Consider the following 6000-nt stretch of genomic DNA (forward strand, 5'->3'; position numbering starts at 1 on the left):
GAAACCAATAAACCACGCGCCCTTTTGCATGGGATCCTAACATGGGTATGTAAGGGTAGTATAAATAGGAAACTACAATACAAAACTTGCAAGTGACACTGATACGTCTCCAACGTATCTATAATTTATGAAGTATCCATGCAATGTTTACAATAATTTTATGTGACCATTGGTCGCTTCTCAATCTATCTGGTAGCCTTCGCTTGTACTAAGCGGAAATACTGCTTGTGCATACAAATCCCTAAACCAAAGTTGTTCCAGATGAGTCCACTATATCTACCTATATGCTGTATTACTTTGCCGTTCCAGTAAATTTGCATGTGCCACCTGTGATCCTTCAAATAATCATCTGTTTTGTGTGCCCATAACGCTCATGGAGCAACAGGGGTGGTCAGTATCTTCCATACTAAGCGGGTTATTCTCACGATGGGTGTTTATTCACATGTCATTGCACAAGAGAGGCTGGTAATTGGGATGCCCGGTCCTGTAATCCAAATGACAAAATTTACAATGAAACAAAGTCCCCCAGAAAGTTGATTGTATGGAGGGCACCTGAGGATTCGGCTAGCCATGGCTTGTGTTTGAATGGTTGAGGAGGAGTATAAACTTTAACTATCCGCTTGGGAACCGCCGATAATGTGTTTAGCATGGAAGATATTAAGAATTCTTGTTCGTGACATTGAAAGGAAAGGCACACACTCCAAATGTATTTATCTCTATTTTAAGCAATGACCTCTGGCACCTCTGCATCCATGCTTCCCTCTGCGAAGTGTATCTTTTACTTTTTCTATTATTTTTTTAGTCCATTTCTTTTTCCAACTTATTCTTTAGTTGGCAAGCATCATGTGGTGGGAAAGATCCAGGCACATATGACCATTCAAATATATTTGATCATGAATTATTATTCTTGACAATTATCTCTATGATAAATAAGTTGGGAGGCGAAACATTAAGCCCCTACCTTTCTCGGTGTTCGATGGATGAGTATTAGCAATCATAGAAGACTATATGATAATTGAGTATGTGGAATTCTTACTTAGACTTTGTTGAAAATAATATGCATTGAAATTGTTTGGTGACTAAGAACATAAGTTGTTAAGTTTCAAGAGAAGGCATTGTTTGAACCATGACATGTGAATTGATTGCTAATTTATCATGATGAGTTTTATGAGAAAGAGTTGATGTTATGATGTTAGGAAAAGTGATTGAAATTATCATTGATCAAACTTATACACTATGCTAGCATTCACACTTCATAAATTATTTCTTTTATCATTTACCTACTCGAGGACGAGCAGGACTTAAGCTTGGGGATGCTGATATGTCTCCAACGTATCTATAATTTATGAAGTATTCATGCCATGTTTATAACAATTTTATCTGGTTTTGGTATGATTTGAATGAAACTAACCCGGACTGACGTTGTTTTCAACAGAACTACCGTGGTGTTGTTTTTTGTGTAGAATAAAAGTTCTTGGAATGGGCTGAAACTTTTTGACAATTTTTTTTGGAACAAAAGAGACCCCTGAAGCTTCGTGGGAGGACTAGAAGAGCCGTGAGGTGTCCACAAGCCACTTGGCTGCGCACAGGGGGTGATGGTGCCCAAGTGGCTTGTGGGCCCATCGTAACTCCTTTTTGCGTGATTCCAACGCTGAAAATTCATATAAATAGAGAAACTCCTGAAAGTTAACCTAGAACTTCGACTCCGCCGCCGCAAGCCTCTGTACCAAAGAGATCCCATCTGGAGCCCTATTTCGGCACCCTGCTGGAGGGGGAAATCATCACCGGAGGACATCTTCATCATCCCGGCAACCACCATGATGAGGATGGATTAGTTCACCCTCGGGGCTGAGGGTGTTGGGGAACGTAGTAATTTCAAAAAAATTCCTACGCACACGCAAGATCATGGTGATGCATAGCAACGAGAGGGGAGATTTCCGTCCACGTACCCTCGTAGACCGTAAGCGGAAGCGTTATGAGAACGCGGTTGATGTAGTCGTACATCTTCACGATCCGACCGATCCAAGTACCGAACGCACGGCACCTCTGAGTTCAGCACACGTTCAGCTCGATGACATCCCACGAACTCCGATCCAGCAGAGTTTCGCGGGAGAGTTCCGTCGGCACGACGGCGTGATGACGGTGATGATGTTGCTACCGACACAGGGCTTCACCTAAGCACCGCTACGATATGATCGAGGTGGACAATGGTGGAGGGGGGATCCGCACACGGCTTGGAACAATCAACTTGTGTGTCCTAGGGTGCCCCTGCCCCCGTATATAAAGGAGCAAGGGGGGAGGCCGGCCGGCCCTAGGAGGGCGCGCCAAGAGGTGGAGTCCTCCTCCTAGAGGGAGTAGGACTCTGATGTCTACTACTCAACCTTCTTCTTGTAGACGTTGTTGGGCCTCCAAGTGCAGAGGTTTGTAGGACAGCAGCAAATTTCCCTCAAGTGGATGACCTAAGGTTTATCAATCCGTGGGAGGCGTATGATGAAGATGGTCTCTCTCAAACAACCCTGCAACCAAATAACAAAGAGTCTCTTGTGTCCCCAACACACCCAATACAATGGTAAATTGTATAGGTGCACTAGTTCGGCGAAGAGATGGTGATACAAGTGCAATATGGATGGTAGATGTAGGTTTTTGTAATCTGAAAAATATAAAAACAGCAAGGTAACTAATGATAGAAGTGAGCATAAACGGTATTGCAATGCGTTGAAACAAGGCCCAGGGTTCATACTTTCACTAGTGATAGTTCTCTCAACAATAATAACATAATTAGATCATATAACTATCCCTCAACATGCAACAAAGAGTCACTCCAAAGTCACTAATAGCGGAGAACAAACGAAGAGATTATGGTAGGGTACGAAACCACCTCAAAGTTATCCTTTCTGATCGATCTATTCTAGAATCCGTAGTAAAATAACACGAAGCTATTCTTTCCGTTCGATCTATCATAGAGTTCGTACTAGAATAACACCTTAAGACACAAATCAACCAAAACCCTAATGTCACCTAGATACTCCAATGTCACCTCAAGTATCCGTGGGTATGATTATACGATATGCATCACACAATCTCAGATTCATCTATTCAACCAACACAAAGAACTTCAAAGAGTGCCCCAAAGTTTCTACCGGAGAGTCAAGACGAAAACGTGTGCCAACCCCTATGCATAGGTTCATGGGCGGAACCCGCAAGTTGATCACCAAAACATACATCAAGTGGATCACGTGATATCCCATTGTCACCACAGATAAGCATGGCAAGACATACATCAAGTGTTCTCAAATCCTTAAAGACTCAATCCGATAAGATAACTTCAAAGGGAAAACTCAATCCATTACAAGAGAGTAGAGGGGGAGAAACATCATAAGATCCAACTATAATAGTAAATCTCGGATACATCAAGATCGTGTATCACCTCAAGAACACGAGAGAGAGAGAGAGAGAGAGAGAGAGAGAGAGAGAGATCAAACACATAGCTACTGTTACATACCCTAAGCCCCCAGGGTGAACTACTCCCTCCTCGTCATGGAGATCGCCGGGATGATGAAGATGGCCACCGGTGAGGGATCCCCCCTCCGGAAGGGTGCCGGAACAGGGTCGCGATTGGTTTTTCGTGGCTACAGAGGCTTGCGGCGGCGGAACTCCCGATCTAATCTGTTCCCCGATGTTTTAGGGTATATTGGTATATATAGGAGGAAGAAATACGTCAGGGGAGCCACAAGGGGCCCACGAGGGTGGAGGGCGCGCCCAGGGGGTGGGCGCGCCCCCCTACCTCGTGCCTTCCTCGTTGCTTCCCTTACGTATACTCCAAGTCTTCTGGATTGCTTCCGTTCCAAAAATAACTTTCCCGAAGGTTTCATTCCGTTTGGACTCTGTTTGATATTCCTTTTCTGCGAAACACTGAAACAAGGGAAAAAACAGGAACTGGCACTGGGCTCTGGGTTAATAGGTTAGTCCCAAAAGTAATATAAAAGTGTATAATAAAGCCCATAAACATCCAAAACAGAATATATAAGAGCATGGAACAATCAAAAATTATAGATACGTTGGAGACGTATCAGACTCCCCTTTCCTAGTCCCACTAGGAGGGGGAAGGAAGGAGTGGGAGAGGGGAAAGGCAAGGGGGGCGCCGCCCCCCCTTCCTTGTCCTATTCAGACTCAAGGGGAGGGGGCGCGCGGCCTGCCTTGGCCGGCCCCTCTCTCTCCACTAGGGCCCATCAAGGCCCATTAGCCCCCGGGGGATTCCGGTACCCCTCCCCCCCCCCCCCCGGCACTCCGGTTTTCTCCGAGATCACCCGAAACTCTTACGGTGTCCGAATATAGCCATCCAATATATCAATCTTTATGTCTCGACCATTTCGAGACTCCTCGTCATGTCCGTGATCATATCCGGGACTCCGAACTACCTTCGTTACATAAAAACACATAAACTCATAATACTGATCGTCACCGAACGTTAAGCGTGCGGACCCTACGGGTTCGAGAACTATGTAGACATGACCAAGACTCGTTTCCGGTCAATAACCAATAGCGGAACCTGGATGATCATATTGGCTCCTACATATTCTACGAAGATCTTTATCGGTCAAACCGCATAACAACATACGTTGTTCCCTTTGTCATTGGTATGTTACTTGCCCGAGATTCGATCGTGGGTATCTCAATACCTAGTTCAATCTCGTTACCGGCAAGTCTCTTTACTCGTTCCGTAATACATCATCCCGCAACTAACTCATTAGTTGCATTGCTTGCAAGGCTTATAGTGATGTGCATTACCGAGAGGGCCCAGAGATACCTCTCCGACAATCGGAGTGACAAATCCTAATCTCGATCTATGCCAACCCAACAAGTACCTTTGGAAACACCTGTAGAGCACCTTTATAATCACCCAGTTACGTTGTGACGTTTGGTAGCACACAAAGTGTTCCTCCGGTATTCAGGAGTTGCATAATCTCATAGTCATAGGAACATGTATAAGTCATGAAGAAAGCAATAGCAATATACTAAACGATCAAATGCTAAGCTAACAGAATGAGTCAAGTAAATCACATCATTCTCTAATGATGTGATCCCGTTAATCAAATGACAACTCATGTCTATGGCTAGGAAACTTAACCATCTTTGATTCAACGAGCTAGTCAAGTAGAGGCATACTAGTGACACTTAGTTTGTCTATATATTCACACATGTACTAAGTTTCCGGTTAATACAATTCTAGCATGAATAATAAACATTTATCATGATATAAGGAAATATAAATAACAACTTTATTATTGCCTCTAGGGCATATTTCCTTCAGAACCGACCATTGGCCACATCCATGAGGTGACCCTTAGTCACCATTGTCATAACCTGAATGAGGTATCCATACTATAGTTGTATCATCATCTCTTTGCCGAACTAGTGCACCTCTACAATTTGCCATTGTACTGGGTGTGTTGGGACACAAGAGATCCACCCTTAGAAGCATGGTTACTGTTCCATCAAAACTCATATACTCCATCCTTATGGTTGACAGGGTCGGCCTTCTCAGATCCTCGGGAAAATTCTTTCTCTGGGCTCTTCCGGTAGTGGCATAACCATTACCGCAATTATTTTTTCCTTTTTCTTGGTAAGGTTGTTGTATTTGGTTGTAGGGTTGTTTGAGAGAGACCATCTTCATCCTACCCCTCCCACGGATTGATAAACCTTAGGTCATCCACTTGAGGGAAAATAGCTACTGTCCTACAAAACTCTGCGCTTGGAGGCCCAACACGAGTCTACAAGAATAAGTTGTGTAGTAGACATCAGGCACTTGCTTCACAAACAAGACTATTCCACGGGAAGATTCTGTACTTATAGCGCAAAACTCTCACTTCTAGGCCCACCAACCTAACTGTTGTAAGACCTTGGCCTCTTTATGGGTTTTTTCATCTCCCTGTGACCCATTATAACATAAATAAAGGTAATAACAACATGGAACCACCACTATTGAAGAAAAACTAGGAG

This window comes from Aegilops tauschii, chromosome 1 (genome assembly GCF_002575655.3).
Source record: "Aegilops tauschii subsp. strangulata cultivar AL8/78 chromosome 1, Aet v6.0, whole genome shotgun sequence".
Lineage (NCBI taxonomy): Eukaryota > Viridiplantae > Streptophyta > Magnoliopsida > Poales > Poaceae > Aegilops > Aegilops tauschii.